This window comes from Salvelinus fontinalis, chromosome 27, assembly GCF_029448725.1.
Source record: "Salvelinus fontinalis isolate EN_2023a chromosome 27, ASM2944872v1, whole genome shotgun sequence".
Lineage (NCBI taxonomy): Eukaryota > Metazoa > Chordata > Actinopteri > Salmoniformes > Salmonidae > Salvelinus > Salvelinus fontinalis.
Window position 1 is genome coordinate 37,330,559 of NC_074691.1, and position 17,688 is coordinate 37,348,246.

General features: G+C 41.0%; 1 protein-coding gene across 6 annotated transcripts in view; it reads left to right on the top strand.

The window, feature by feature from the left end:
* The first annotated feature begins 732 nt into the window (after nt 1–732).
* The window catches only part of LOC129825522 (signal-induced proliferation-associated 1-like protein 1), a 224,658-nt gene continuing 207,702 nt past the window's right edge, over nt 733–17,688 (top strand). For all 6 annotated transcript variants that reach the window (XR_008754897.1, XR_008754900.1, XR_008754896.1 and 3 more), the window contains exon 1: nt 733–1,018. The gene's annotated coding sequence lies outside the window, so the exon portion shown is untranslated. The remainder of the gene's footprint in view (nt 1,019–17,688) is intronic.

Consider the following 17,688-nt stretch of genomic DNA (forward strand, 5'->3'; position numbering starts at 1 on the left):
TTTACATCGCAACATCCGAGTGTACCTTAAATATCCCTTTCCCAAGCGAGGGAGCGATGATCAGAGAGACAAAGTCCACTTTGCACGTGTTTGGTCCATCTACTTGCCATTGTTTTCAAAGACAACTTCCTGGCTGCAGTCCAAACACGTTATTTTTTCTTCGCTAGCCACTTTCCCTTGGTGGAATCCCCGGATGCAGTTTGATCGCCATCTAAAGTGGAGGTCCAATTCACTAACGTTACCCACTTGGCCCTCGATTTAGCTCCAGGGAGCGAGTGAAGACACCTGCCAAAATATGCCAACGATACGTTTGATAACTACATGTACAGATGAAGACGTACTTGTGCTTAAAGTAGTAAAACAGAAAGCAATATTTACCAATTACAAGTCTTTCGGTACCACTAGCTAAATTAGGCCTACTAGTCAACAGCTGAGATGAGATGTCAAAGCACCACCAGTGGAAAGTTAAAGCAACGGGGTGATGTTGTTGATGGCATATCAGCCGTTTGTAATTCTGGCACCATAATGTTTCCAGAACTTTCCTTTGATTTGAACTGAAAAGAAACGCTAAAACTACAGAAAAACTTAAATGCATTTGGTGGGATTCATTGCCTTACAGCATTACATAGCCAGTGTAGCTGGCTGCTGTTGTTGCCAGAGCAACGGAACGGGTCCCCATCCTTTGCCAATCAGCGGTCGTTTCCTTCCTGCTCCTCGCGAGAGCATTGTACTGTGTTTGATTGAGTTGCAGTGACCTCATCCCTCCAGCAGCTGCTGCGACGAGGAGCTGTTTTCCTGCAACTTTGTATGAACTTCGAAGTTGAACAATCGCAAAAGGAAGCAGACACTTGGAGTAAGCGGAACATCGCACAAGAAAATACAATAATACTATTTTTTGACGTTTTCGTGGTGAAAATCTAAAAAGTCGACTCGCACTTTATTTTTCGTGGCCAAACATTGTGATAGCAGTTTTCCCTGGAATCTGTGTCTTAGAACGGCGGAGGTGGGGAGAAGAAAGGTGAGTTTTCTGCGACGCTTTGATTCATATAATAGTATAGCATGCCATGATGCACTGTGGCAAACAGGAGATATTCAGAAAACTGACGGATGTAAATGTGCTGTTTGGGCTATTCAACTAACTAAGCTAAATGTAGATCAAATTACTTTGTAAAGGTAGATTAAAAACAGCTAAAGGTAGATACAATACATGTTAGCTTGTGAGGAGTGTCTGGAAATTGGAAGTGGTGAGTTTAGATACGATGAAAGGTGATGGTGCAAGGTGTACGAGCGAGAGTAATGTTTGCAAATGTTGTTTTGTATGCGTTCCTTTGCTTCCTCACTGCCACAATCTCTATCGAAGACATACGGATGCGGCTACCATTTTCACCTCGCTCTTGAAGCACACCGTTGCACATTTTGAATCGCGTAGAATAATCTGATTTTCTTGACAACGGGTTTCCCTTGACATCTCTCGCTCTCTCTCCTTCCCTCCACAACAAGATGAACACACGCAACCGCTGGCTATATTGAACCAGTTGTCCCTTTGGTTTGGGAACCATGGCATGTGGGGGCAATTTGATATTGTTTAGCTCAGGGGTCTCCAACCTTTTCTAGCATGACAGCTACTTAAAAAAAATAAAAATAACATGTCGCGAGCTACACACTTTCCCCCCCTAGCTTTCAAGGAGTCTCTACTCCTCCTCTGCAGCTCTTCTCCAGGTCCTTAGTGTACAAGAGAAAGTAGTGCACAATGCATTTCTGTCAATATACCTGGTAATGGTTAATAAAATCTTTGACCCCCCCCAAACAAATATAGATATTTTATTTTTTCCCCAAATTGTTTTTCAGTTTTATTTAGCCTCGTTTTATATTTTTTAGTTTTTCACTCAAAATTACAATTGCTAATAGAGAAAATAAGATGTTTTGAGTTTCTGATTGCATCACGTCAGAAGACAACATTTTTAGGTCTGGAAGAAAACGAACAAATTTAGATTTGAGTGTAATTCCACTTTAATTGAGCATCTGGCCCTTTAATTGCACATCTAGTGTGCCATCTAATGTACTGGTCTAGCATGGTTCTGTACTACTGCTGCTGCTCATTTAATGGCAAATAACAAATAATGGATACAAATTATATACTTACTCATGATATACTTCTGCCAGGTAAGCCTACTTTGCAGTTAACATTTAATTGACAAGGTTTTGGGGGAAGGTATTTCCATCAACCCAGAAGACGGTTATCACATCAACTGCTAGTGATCGGCATTTCAAGTCTTTTCTATGAGCTGGATCATCTGGCTCCCAAACAGCTCTTTGTTCAGCAATGCTTAGAAATTGAACTAAAACCAATAAAAATGTGTCACTCTAATTTAAATCCTTAAACGCTGCCTACCATTATCTCAGATTGTGAAATGTCAGTTCAAATACATTTGTTTCAGACCTTAAACTAATAATAATATTTAACCTTTATTTAACTAGGCAAGTCAGTTATGAACAAATTCTTATTTTACAATGACGGCCTACCCCGGCCAAAAACCCTCCCTTAACCCGGACGACACTGGGCCAATTGTGCGGCGCCCTATGGGACTCCCGATCACGGCCGGTTGAACCAGGGTCTGTAGTGACGCCTCTAGCATTGAGATGCAGTGCCTTAGACTGCTGCGCCACAGATGGCCTGCAAAAGAATGGAAGACAATTTAAACGCACTGCAATAATGTGTGTGGAACAATATGAGTCTCTCCTCACTATATCATTCCTGCACTGAGGAATTACCATCTTCAGAGAATGTTTTTATAATTTATCTGCAGATAATCCATGTCTGGAGCTCAACAAGCAATAATAAGAGTATACAAATCAGGAAGACAAATGAACAATCTTGGCACACCTGTATTTGGGGAGTTTCTCCCATTCTTCTCTACAGATCCTCTCAAGCTCTGTCAGGTTGGATGAGGAGCGTCGCTGCACAGCTATTTTCAGGTCTCTCCAGAGATGTTAGATCGGATTAAATTCCGGGCTCTGGCTGGGCCACTCAAGGACATTCAGAGACTTGTCCCGAAACCACTCCTGCGCTGTCTTAGTTGTATGCTTAGGGTCGTTGTCCTGTTGGAAGGTGAACCTTCATCACAGTCTGAGGTGCTGAGTGCTCTGGAGCAGGTTTTCGTCAAGGCTCTCACTGTACTTTGCTCCGTTCATCTTTCCCTCAATCCTGACTAGTCTCCCAGTCCCTGCCGCTGAAAAACATCCCCACAGCATGATGCTGCCACCACCATGCTTCACTGTAGGGATGTTGCCAGGTGACCTCGGAGCAAAGAGTTCAATCTTGGTTTCATCAGACCAGAGAATCTTGTTCCTCATGTTTTGAGAATCCTTTAGGTGCCTTTTGGCAAACTCGAAACGTGTTGTCATGCCTTGTACTGATGAGTGGCTTGCGTCTAGCCACTCTACCATAAAGGCCTGATTTGGTGGAGTGCTGCAGAGATGTTTGTTCTTCTTGAAGGTTCTCCCATCTCCACAGAGTAACTCTGTCAGAGTGACCATTGGGTTCTTGGTCGCCTCCCTGACCAAGGCCCTTCTCCCCCGATTGCTCAGTTTGGCCGGGCGGCCAGCTCGAGAAAGAGTATTGGTGGTTCCAAACTTCTTCCATTTAAGAACGATGGAGGCCACTTTGTTCTTGGGGACCTTCAATGCTGGAGAATTTTTCGTACCCTTCCCCAGATCTGTTCCTCGACACAATCCTGTCTCGGAGCTCTACAGACAATTCCTTCGACCTCATGGCTTTGTTTTTGCTCTGACATGAACTGTCAACTGTGGGACGTTATATAGACAGGTATGTGCTTTTCCAGGTGGACTCCAATCAAGTTGTAGAAACATCTTAAGGAGGATCAATGGAAACAGGATGCACCTGAGCTCAATTTCGAGTCTCATAGCAACGGGTTTGAATACTTATGTAAATAAGTTATTTCTGTTTCTTAATTTTAATAAATATGCAAACATTTTGAAAACTATTTTTCTTTTTGTTATTATGGGGTATTTTGAGGAAAAGGAAAACATTTTATTTAATCCATATTAGAATAAGGCTGTAACGTAACAAAATGTGGAAAAAGTCAAGGGGTCTGAATACTTTCCGTATGCACTGTAATTGTTTGCTCTATAACCTGTTAATTCGTATGCCTAACGGCCATGATATACACTGCTCAAAAAAATAAAGGGAACACTTAAACAACACAATGTAACTCCAAGTCAATCACACTTCTGTGAAATCAAACTTTCCACTTAGGAAGCAACAATGATTGACAATAAATTTCACATGCTGTTGTGCAAATGGAATAGACAAAAGGTGGAAATTATAGGCAATTAGCAAGACAGTGTTGCTTCCTAAGTGGACAGTTTGATTTCACAGAAGTGTGATTGACTTGGAGTTACATTGTGTTGTTTAAGTGTTCCCTTTATTTTTTTGAGCAGTGTATATATATATACAGGCCTAAAGGCCTTGACAATAAGAAGACACAGAATGAAGTCAACCACACCTTTTTTTGTTTTTTCACAAAACCGGAGAGCAACCTCTGTCCAGTGAAGTCCACAAAGCATATTGCATGAACAGTAACAGACAGTCACATGACCTACAGCATGTTCAAGCAAGTTAATGTTTCAGACATTTCCGGACCACAAACTACTATTGATTTAGAACCACAGAGTTAGCGCGAGTCGCAAAGTGAACAGGAGCTGCCTCCACTATTCCAGCACCATTTTTTAATTTCAACATCATCAAATCACCTATCCTTAGTCTAATACAGTGACATCAACAATATACCCCAAAACAATTTAGTCCAATCAACTAAGCTAAATATGACGTGGCTGTCCATGGTTCTGATGTCTGTGTGCATGCGCGTTTGTGCAAGTAGAAAAACATGTTGACTCACTATACTTGTAGTGAAACGCCAATGCCATCCTCCTCTTTCATGTTGACAAAACGGCCAGGCTACCTGGCTAAAGTGCTTGCTCGCTAGCCTAACCTCCATTAGTGGGCAATGTTAGCTAGTTAACATTAGCCTTCTTCATCTAGCTACATATTGAACTTCCATCCTCTTAGGTCAGTGGCATAACAATGTATGAATTAATGGTTGGATCAGAATCGCTGTTATATTCATTGGCCAGTACGGAGAATTAAGTAAAACTACAAGTCCATTTTAGCTAGCTAGCCACTGGAAAACAAAACAACAAGTTTTGACAATTCAAGTTTTTCTGTCAATGAAGTATGCTCTCAATTAGGGATGCACGATTTATTGGTGAACATATCGGAATCGGCAGTTATTAGCTAAAAATATCAACATTGTTATCGGCTTATGTCTAGTTTAACGCCGATGTTAAAAACCGATGTCAAAGGTACCGTGCATACCTATAAAACGTAGTTATATGACGTAATAATGCCACGTAGAATTTTGAGTTTCACGTGCAACACAGCATTCCTAACCTAGCCCACAACGTCTGCTGTGTGGATCGAGCAGTCAACAAGTCCAGCAGTCATTTGAAAGAGTAAGAACATTTCAGCGAGACAACTCAAAGGCGAAATCCATTAAAGCCAAGATAATGAAATTCATTACCCTTGACAATCAACCGTTCTCTGTCGTGGGTGATGTTGGCTTTCACCGACCCGGTCGAGCGCCAGGACAAACTACGGAGTGCGCTTTTTTTTCAGATGTTGCCCTACCGGAGTTACACAGTAATAGCGTCACTGCTATTAGCTACATACTATGGAACGCCGTTTGGGTCTTTGCGTGTCAAAAAAGATAGTAGCACTGTCAAAGCTGTACAAAAAAAGTCGTCAAACAAGCAAACACCAGCCACGAACAATGTGTTTACAATACCATGTTGGTAATAAAGCATAATTTGTTCTACCACAACTTCTGGAGTAGCTAGCCTTTAGCTTGGTACCTAGCTATCACCAATACAATCAGCCTGAAAACAATGACCAGTAGAAACTGCAGTCATTTTCATTATTCTTAGCAATGATTTAGGAATCCTTGTGAGTAAGTATTAGCTAGGTTGTCCCTTGTTGTTCGCCTATTGAAATTGTACTTAAGTTCATTAAAATAAATAGCTAGCCAGCTACTTAACCCTGTTGCCCAAAGCTAACGTTATAAACAGCAAGCTAGCTTCATCTGGCTAGTGAGGCTCGACCGGACCGGGTTATGTTTTGTGAACCTAGCCACAATAAGGATTAGGCACAAAAGTGGAATTTGCAGTCTGCCTTCAAAATAAAAGTATGGTATTGACAGTGATACAAATATTATAATTATGCCATACTTTTATTTTGAAGCCTAACCGCAAAGTCCTCTAGTGTGGCTAATCCTTATTGTGGCAAGCTTCACATAGATGGGTCCGACAACCATTAATCAAATTAGAACTGTCTTATAAATTAGAGTTATTTTAGATTATAACACCTAGCTTTGTAGTTAGTTCGCTAACTATAGCTACCGAAACAGATTATGTTGTGTTATTTGACCCAAACGCACGCAAAGACCCAAATGGTGTTCCATAGAAATCCTGGTTGAGAATGAAACGGCTGAACAAATGAACAACAAAATGGTGAAGAAATAGGTTTCGATTATGTTTTACTGGTAATGGGGACATATGTAAATGCACAGTTGAGCTAGCTCAGATTAGCTTAACTATGATTGGCACATTTTTTAAATACTTTTTTTTGTCAATGGAGGCCAGATGCTCGCTGGCTTCCCTTCAATGCTACGCAATGGCAACTCGTTTGGAACCGAGAGAATCAGATAGATGGCCTACATGTAGAGCGACAGAGGGGCCACTGATTCCCTCGCTGTCCTGTGAGATACATTCAGCCTCTTGTGAAGCTACTGGAGATCAAGACAGAGGGTAGAGGAGCAATCATTGGATGAGTAGTTTGTGAGCTGAACAGATGCTGTTAGATTACAATATTTATACTTTTTTTTCTGACCATTTAGAACCGTGTAAACAACACTTAACATAAACTCGTACATCGCCTTGGTCCGTACAATTGACCTTATTTTAGCGCCCCAAAAACGTAATACTTCCAGATCAACTGTAATGTCAATACCATTGTAAAGCACAATTTCTCCCCTTTCCAACAGAATCAATTACATGACCTAAACGCTGCCCGTTTCTACGTAATTCAAGCAGGCAATGAGCCCCGTCGGGTCTTTTTTTAAATGGCGGGTGGGGAAGCGAAACTAATGCGTGATAGTGAGAAGGAGAGATGTTGTGGGAAAATTGCTTTTTTCCCACTCGATTGATAAGAGTTTATAAGGTTTAAATATAAATGATTAAATAATTAAACCCGGAAACATAACCATTAGGGATTAGAGGTTATGTAGCATGGACAATGAGTAATTAAAAGTATTAAACATAAGTCCAACTAGTTTAGACTGGGAGAGAGAAATGTGTGTATGCTTAAGAAAACACCTAGAAACAATTTAACTATGGTTGAACCGACCCGGCTATAACTCTGGGAAGATAAGATAGGACAGGGAACACCCCCTCCAGGTTTCCTCTATCTGGGAGAGACTGGAACTGTCAGCTGGGTAGTGAGAAACTGTGGTGAGAATTGTAGAGAAGAAGATAGCTCTCCTAATGTTAGTGCGTATGTGTGTGCGTAGGTTAGAAGTATGTTATAAAAGGAACATCTTTGTATGTGAACGGCAGAGCTCTCGTGAATAAAACTGGGTTTGAGTAATTGTGAACTGGGAATTCTGTATGTTTCATTTAAACCAGAACTTTACACACTCTGGGTTGCAGACCGATTAGGATAATTGAAATTTATGTAAATTGATCACAAAATTCTTTATCATCGATCTGTCCAACTTATCACCTTATCGCCTCTAAAATGTAAATAAAACACTATAAAGAGTTTATATAATGTGTCATTACATACCTAATTTGAATGTTTGTGTCGAATTTGAATCAGGTTTTTAGGGCGGTGCTAAAGTGATCTTAGAAGTAAACAGCGGCTTTGAGAATGATGATCGCATGCAATGATGCCGCAAAAAATGACTAGGTATCCCCCCCCCTTACCCCCGTCACTGTCCATTTATTGTTTTTAAACGATTAGAGAAGTGCTACACCTGGTGGAGAGAGATTGTAAGACAGAAATAGTTGCTTTATGCGTGCTGTACGTTACGACATGACATGTCACGATGTAACGGAGGGTCCCTTTTTTCAACTTTTCTCCAATACTACAGAGCCATTACCATGTCGATCAACGCTTGAATAGAAACCTAGTTCACAACCCCGATTTTGAAGTCAACACAGTCGCTACAGTCCCATTAGTTTTCTTTGTAGCCTCGCATGAATGTCGCGGTTGCGCACATTTGTACGGAATGCGGTGAGTTTACGTTAATAAAGAAGTGTACAAGAGAGTCTGTTGTAACGGAGATAAAAAAAAACCATTATATGCCTTTATTACAGCAGATTAAACAGTTGCATGGGATTTGTGAATTGCGGTTTATTTATTGTTTACACTAATTATTCAAAACTCCCTTTTTTTGTTATTTATTTTTAAAACAAAAATGCATGATTGCATTTCGAAGCATGAATGTCTCATATGCTGTGTGATGGCATAAAACGAATGAATGATTGATACAGTAGCCTATATATTAAAATATAAGCCTAAGTAAGTTATGATATTAAGACTAAACAGGACGTGCTCTTAGGCCTACAGCTCAATGGTGGTTCTACGAGGCAGCTATACGAATCATACTAATGATAACCTTGATATAATGATGATCGTAATAATAACAATAAGAAATGGAGTATGGTAGTGAGAGCTGTGTGCATATTATGTATGACAAACATGTGCTGTTAGATTTCGATATTATCTTTCTGCCTGTTTGGAACAGTGTAAACAACACTAAATAAATCATAAGTAGTGCCAGTGTATTCTAATGAAAAACAAATTGTAAATGTTTTACTTCATAGCAAAGATTTAAAAACAGACAAATCTGTGAAATTTTTTTATCTGACATTTTTCCGTTGCGTGAGGCTTGGTGCTCACGGAATCAGTAGGCTATTAAACAAACACTCAAACAGACAACAGACCCAAGATCTGTGTTACATCTGTAAAAACACAGTACCAGTCAAAAGTTTGGACACACCTACTCATTCAAGGGTTTTTCTTTATTTGTACTGTTTTCTACGTTGTAGAATAATAGTGAAGACATCAAAACTATAATATAACACATATGGAATCATGTAGTAACCAAAGATGTGTTTAAAAAAATCTAAATATGTTTTATATTTGAGATTCTTCAAAGTAGCCACGGTTGGCCTTGATGACAGCTTTGCACACTCTTGGCATTCTCTCAACCAGCTTCATGAGGAATACTTTTCCAACAGTCTTGAAGGAGTTCCCACATATGCTTAGCAGTTGTTAGCTGGTTTTCCTTCACTCTGTGGTTTAACTCATCACAAACCATTTCATATGTGTTTAGGTCGGGTGATTGTGGAGGCCAGGTCATCTGACGCTGCACCATCACTCTCCTTCTTGGTCAAATAGCCCTTACATTGGCTGGAGGTGTGTTTTGATAGTCCCACTATGCGCAAACCAGATGGGATGGCATATCGCTTTAGAATGTTGTGGTAGCCATGCTGGTTAAGTGTGCCTTGAATTCTAAATAAATCACAGACCGTGTGTGGCTACTTTGAAGAATCTCCATATAGTAAATATAGTTTTGATTTGATGTCTTCACTATTATTCTACAACGTAGAAAATAGTACAAATTGATAAAAACCCTTGAATGAGTAGGTGTGTTATAACTTTTGTCTGGTACTGTATATATGTATTGTTTATAAAGCCAGGACATTTTAACAGTTAGGCTATTAATTGTAGACCTAATTAAGTTGGTTTGCTCTTTCCTTAGACAATTAGGCTAAGCCCTATTTGCACGGGACTAGTATTACTAGAGAACGTTGGTTATGTAAATATTACCCCAGAATGTCTGTTATTCCAGAGGACGATTCAGACTGGATTCGTATATTTTTTTCCAATAAATGGATTGTTATGACGGAAGCCTTGAAGTTTTTTTCTTCTAGGCGTGAAGATGGTCCAGGCGATAACAAGGCTACACTGATTATTCAAGCTTGATTCCCAAGTTTCCAAACCATCTTTTGTTATCGTGTCGCCATAATATTTGAATTGAGGAAGTGTGTTCAGAATCATTAGGATATTTCAGCGATCTGCATTAGATGCCCCCCCCCCCCCCCCCCCCAAGCCTTCAGACGTGAGCTCAACGTTAAACTTGCACTTCAGATGCGTTTTCAGTCTATTGAACACGGAAGTGAACTTATCATTTCTAAATGTTTAGGTCAGTTGTATGCTGCTTTGTGATATTTTATTCACAACAAGGGTTACATTAAATAGGCACAATATACGTCTTTTTTACTGACGCATTTGGCAATATTCAATTCATACACACAAAAACATGAACACAATAATTCACCTTCATCACCAACACTGGACAACTGAGGAGTGGGAAAAACATTGTCTGGTTCTGATGAATTCTGGTTCCTGTTGTGTCATGCTGATGGTAGAGTCAGGATTTGGCGTAAGCCGCCTCAGTCCATGGACCCGTCCTGCCTGGTGTCAACGGTACAGTCCATGGACCCATCCTGCCTGGTGTCAACGGTACAGTCCATGGACCCATCCTGCCTGGTGTCAACGGTACAGTCCATGGACCCATCCTGCCTGGTGTCAACGGTACAGTCCATGGACCCATCCTGCCTGGTGTCAACGGTACAGTCCATGGACCCATCCTGCCTGGTGTCAACGGTACAGTCCATGGACCCATCCTGCCTGGTGTCAACGGTACAGTCCATGGACCCATCCTGCCTGGTGTCAACGGTACAGTCCATGGACCCACCCTGCCTGGTGTCAACGGTACAGTCCATGGACCCACCCTGCCTGGTGTCAACGGTACAGTCCATGGACCCATCCTGCCTGGTGTCAACGGTACAGTCCATGGACCCATCCTGCCTGGTGTCAACGGTACAGTCCATGGACCCATCCTGCCTGGTGTCAACGGTACGGGCTTGGTGGCGGTAGTGTAACGGTGTGGGGGAAGTTTTCATGGCACACGTTAGGTCCCTTGATACCAATTGAGCAACGTTTCCATGCACCGAATTCGGCCTGTTCTGGAGGGGGTGGGTGGTCGTCCGACCCTTTACTAGATGAATGTACCTAATAAACTGGCCACTGAGTCTGTGTTCCAACTACGAGCTGCAGTTTTGGAATAATTGCATCGCGTCTGTTTTCCACTTCAGATAATTTGCAAACTACTAGTGCCATTTAGAATGCGTTAGACTTTAACCCCTTTAAACACAGACCGGTTCCACACTGAAAATATGCAAAAACATTAGTTTGATAAAGACAAAGAGAACATATTTTCATCAGAATCATTAAGCATATTCCTACTCCCTAAACAGGTGGCTGTGATTCATCACCCAGCAGTGTTCATTGTAGAAATGTTCATCCATTTTGGAAAATTCCAAAGAACAGTAAAATATATTACCCTAAAATATTTGTCTTGACTGTGCAAAGGGCTCGGGAAATAACAGCGTCTTGTCTGCTAAGATAACAAAACAAGGCTCTACCATTGCACAGCCATAGGCTTCTACAAGCAAGCGCCTCTGCTGTGGTTACTGCCGTTTAGAACATTCTGTTCCATGATATAATATAACCAGGTGATAGTACAGATTGTGTTCCATGATATAACCAGTTGATAAAACAGATTGTGTTCCATGATATAACCAGTTGATATTACATATTGTGTTCCATGATATAACCAGTTGATATTACATATTGTGTTCCATGATATAACCAGTTGATATTACATATTGTGTTCCATGATATAATATAACCAGGTGATAGTACAGATTGTGTTCCATGATATAATATAACCAGTTGATAGTACAGATTGTGTTCCATGATATAATATAACCAGTTGATAGTACAGATTGTGTTCCATGATATAACCAGTTGATAAAACAGATTGTGTTCCATGATATAACCAGTTGATATTACATATTGTGTTCCATGATATAACCAGTTGATATTACATATTGTGTTCCATGATATAACCAGTTGATATTACATATTGTGTTCCATGATATAATATAACCAGGTGATAGTACAGATTGTGTTCCATGATATAATATAACCAGTTGATAGTACATATTGTGTTCCATGATATAACCAGTTGATATTACATATTGTGTTCCATGATATAACCAGTTGATATTACATATTGTGTTCCATGATATAATATAACCAGTTGATAAAACAGATTGTGTTCCATGATATAACCAGTTGATATTACAGAATGTGTTCCATGATATAATATAACCAGGTGATAGTACAGATTGTGTTCCATGATATAATATAACCAGGTGATAGTACAGATTGTGTTCCATGATATAATATAACCAGGTGATAGTACAGATTGTGTTCCATGATATATTATAACCAGTTGATAGTACAGATTGTGTTCCATGATATAATACAACCAGGTGATAGTACAGATTATGTTCCATGATATAATATAACCAGGTGATAGTACAGATTGTGTTCCATGATATAATATAACCAGTTGATAGTACAGATTGTGTTCCATGATATAACCAGTTGATAGTACAGATTGTGTTCCATGATATAACCAGTTGATATAACAGATTGTGTTCCATGATATAACCAGTTGATAGTACAGATTGTGTTCCATGATATAATATAACCAGGTGATAGTACAGATTGTGTTCCATGATATAATATAACCAGTTGATAGTACAGATTGTGTTCCATGATATAATATAACCAGGTGATAGTACAGATTGTGTTCCATGATATAATATAACCAGGTGATAGTACAGATTGTGTTCCATGATATAATATAACCAGTTGATAGTACAGATTGTGTTCCATGATATAATATAACCAGGTGATAGTACAGATTGTGTTCCATGATATAATATAACCAGTTGATAGTACAGATTGTGTTCCATGATATAATATAACCAGTTGATAGTACAGATTGTGTTCCATGATATAATATAACCAGTTGATAGTACAGATTGTGTTCCATGATATAACCAGTTGATAGTACAGATTGTGTTCCATGATATAATATAACCAGGTGATAGTACAGATTGTGTTCCATGATATAAAATAACCAGGTGATAGTACAGATTGTGTTCCATGATATAATATAACCAGTTGATAGTACAGATTGTGTTCCATGATATAACCAGTTGATATTACAGATTGTGTTCCATGATATAACCAGATGATATTACATATTGTGTTCCATGATATAATATAACCAGGTGATAGTACAGATTGTGTTCCATGATATAATATAACCAGGTGATAGTACAGATTGTGTTCCATTATATAATATAACCAGTTGATAGTACAGATTGTGTTCCATGATATAATATAACCAGGTGATATTACGATTTCAATAAATTAATCTTAGATGTCACTTGCTTTGTTATTGACTGAATATTAGGGCTGTCCCTGACTATTTTTTTGGGGGGGGGTCGACCGAGAGTCATCTGTTCTTTCGACCAATCGTTTTGCCACACCCTATGTTGTAATAAAATATACGTAGGCTACTTTGCTTGATGCTTTAAGCGATTTAAAAATCAAGACAGACACATTACTAAAGGAGCCAGAGATCAGTATAGCCTAACAAGAAGAAAAACAACTTGTCTCCCGCCCCACTTCTTCTGGCCTTTGCAGATTCTGCCATTACGCTCCGGAAGTTCCCGGTAATAGGCTACACCAGTGGTCGGCAACCTTTTTCCATTTGGAGTGTCAGTTTATGGTACCATTTCTAATGATCTGCGTGTCGGTTATGGTTTTCATGTGCACATTTTCATGGAATAGTTTCATTTCTTTTATATAAAGACTTCATATCTCAAAATGAATGTCATGTGGTAAATCCAAAATTATATCTAAATGGTACCAATCTAAAAGTAACTAACTTCTATTGCCAATATGTAAAAATAGTCTACATCAAGCCAACAAATAACATTGCAGGACGAAAATATCAGGATCAAAAATAAATATCCTATAAATCACATTGGCTATGCATGGCCTGTCTGCAAGGACCTTGAAACATTGTATCAACTATTAACTTGGTCCCTGCTAGCTAACTTGCAACATTGTATCAAATATTCTGGGCCCTTTATTTCCTGCACCAGAGAGTAGGCTGTCTGCCAGAGAGTAGGCTGTCTGCCAGAGAGTAGGCTGTCTGCCAGAGAGTAGGCTGTCTGCCAGAGAGTAGGCTGTCTGCCAGAGAGTAGGCTGTCTGCCAGAGAGTAGGCTGTCTGCCAGAGAGTAGGCTGTCTGCCAGAGAGTAGGCTGTCTGCCAGAGAGTAGGCTGTCTGCCAGAGAGTAGGCTGTCTGCCAGAGAGTAGGCTGTCTGCCAGAGAGTAGGCTGTCTGCCAGAGAGTAGGCTGTCTGCGCAGGGATAAGAAGCAATCAGGTAGGTCTTTAAAGAAAAGTATGACATTTCCACTGGATCAAAGCATGACATTCTTTCCCCCTTTCATGCTGAGTGGTTATGGAAAGAGATAGAGCTGGAAAGATGATTTCAAGTGGGCCACGTTGAGGAATTATTGTCATTCTCAAAAAAAATGACTTTGAGAAACTCCACAGTGATTGGTGAGTTAATTAAGACAATCAGACATAGTATCAGAACCCCAAATAGGCACATTTTATACGCTTATTTTGTTCTACTTCAGGCACTTTCTTTTTCAGTATAAGAGTTCTTTTTTTTCTTTTTTAATCATGCGATTACTCAAACAGTCAAATGCCCATCCCTAATTCAGTCACTTCTATAACTAGCCTAAATTCCCATTCCACTCATATTTCCCTGTAATGCACTGTGCGGCAGTAAAAATCAGATCGGAGATTGAATTCCCAAACGGACTGACTAACTTGTCACTCTGACCACTCCAAGCGGGGCTCATTCTTCTATAAAGCTGTAAGTAGGACGGCCAAGCAGGGGTTTTGGCAAGGCCTTCACTCACTGAGAGAACTATCTGGCTGGTGCTTACAAAGTCAGGGAAAAGAGGTCATTTAAAACCCTCCTTCTCTCCAATCCCCATTTCAAGTTTGATTCTGCCCAGCTTGCCTGCAAAGCCCTGAGAGGATCTGAAACTAAAGTATACACAGCTCTTTATCCTTTCAGACTCCATCGCTTTTCTACCCCTCTTCTCTCTTTACCTTATTCGTTTTCCTGTCCCTCCCACAGAGGGTAACAGTATAACAAACCTTCATTACTCCCTTAAGAGAGTCTGTCCTCACCTCCTGACCTCAACCCCTCTTTCATCTAATACACAGATGTCCATCTGTCTCTCTTCAGAGAACCATTAACTTCTGACATAACCCAGTCTCTTTCATTTCCTATCCCGATTCCAACACATCCATATGTCTTATCTAGCCTAGCTCCTGTCCTGACTGAGTACTGGGGTTATCTAGCCTAGCTCCTGTCCTGACTGAGTACTGGGGTTATCTAGCCTAGCTCCTGTCCTGACAGAGTACTGGGGTTATCTAGTCTAGCTCCTGTCCTGACTGAGTACTGGGGTTATCTAGCCTAGCTCCTGTCCTGACTGAGTACTGGGGTTATCTAGCCTAGCTCCTGTCCTGACTGAGTACTGGGGTTATCTAGCCTAGCTCCTGTCCTGACTGAGTACTGGAGTTATCTAGCCTAGTTCCTGTCCTGACAGAGTACATCTAGCCTAGCTCCTGTCCTGACTGAGTACTGGAGTTATCTAGCCTAGTTCCTGTCCTGACAGAGTACATCTAGCCTAGCTCCTGTCCTGACTGAGTACTGGAGTTATCTAGCCTAGTTCCTGTCCTGACAGAGTACATCTAGCCTAGCTCCTGTCCTGACTGAGTACTGGGGTTATCTAGTCTAGCTCCTGTCCTGACAGAGTACTGGGGTTATCTAGCCTAGCTCCTGTCCTGACTGAGTACTGGGGTTAAGAATGGTATTTCTCTCTCTCCCTATCAGATGCTTATAGTCTCTGGGTAGGTTCGCTGTAGAGTGGTTACACACACACACACACACACACACACACACACACACACACACACACACACACACACACACACACACACACACACACACACACACACACACACACACACACACACACACACACACACACACACACACACACACACACACACACACACACACACACACACACACACACACACACACACACACACACACACACACACACACACACACACACACACACACACACACACGAGATCCTCCTTCGACAAGAGTCATTTTGGTTTATTTTATTTTACAACCTTTTTTTCTCCCAATTTCGATCTTGTCTCATCGCTGCAACTCCACAACGGGCTCGGGAGAGATGAAGGTCGAGTCATGCGTCCTCTGGGCTCGGGAGAGATGAAGGTCGCCAAACCGCGCTCCTTAACCCGGAAGTCAGCTGCACCAGTGTGTCGGAGGAAACACTGTTCAACTGACGACTGAAGTCAGCTTGCAGGCGCCCGGCCCGCCACACGGAGTCGCTAGAGCGCGATGAGCCAAGTACAGCTCCCCCCCCCAGCTAAACACTCCCCTAACCCGGATGACGTTAGGCCAATTGTGCGCCGCCCTATGGGACGGTCACGGTTGGTCGTGACACAGCCTGGGATTGAACCTGGGTCTATAGTGACACCTCAAGCACTGCGATGCAGTACCTTAGACAGCTGAGCCACCCGGGAGGCCTCAACAGAGTAATTTCATAGGCCCTCTTATCCATTCTGCGCTCCTCTCTCCTCTTTTGAAAGAAACCATTTTCCCCTCGCTCCTCCTTATTGAGTCAATGACATGTTCCAAGTAACCGCAATTGAGAGAACAATACATGATTGTAGCCAGAGTAATCGGAGTAATCAGAGCCAGGTAATCGGAGTAGTCAGAGCCAGGTAATCGGAAAAAAAATGTTAACTGCTCTTGCTCTGTTCTGTGTAAACTGGTTTTGTGATCAGATTATGTTAATCTGTGACCATTATGATCACAGTTTATGGAAGGTGTTTCAGTGGTATGAGATATGAAAGGTGATTTTATTCGTCCACGTTCTTAATCTCTCGTCTCACATTAGTTGGTCTGAACCACAACATCATTTGGCTCACGGCCAGAATGTTTTAATAAGCTTTGAATTAAGTCCAATGTAAAACTGTAGAATTAAAATCAAATTTAGTTACTGTAAGTCCACTATGTGTTGGAATCCCAAATGGCAATTTCCTGTGCTGAGTGTACAAAACATTAGGAACACCTGCTCTGTCAATGACATAGACGGACCAGGTGAATCCAGGTAAAAGCTATGATCCCGTATTGATGTCACTTGTTAAAGGAGACGGGTTAAATAAGGATTTTTAAGCCTTGAGACAATTGAGAATTGGGTTGTGTATATGTGCCATTCAGAGGGTGAACGGGCAAGACAGAATATATGTGCCTTTTTGAATGGGATATGGTAGTAGGTGCCAGGCACACTGGTTTGAGTGTGTCAACCCAGCAGCGTTGCAGTTCTTTTCCATCAAGAATGGTCCACCACCCAAAGGACATCCAACCAACTTGACATAACTGTGGGAGGAATTGGAGTCAACATGGGGCCAGCATCCCTGTGGAA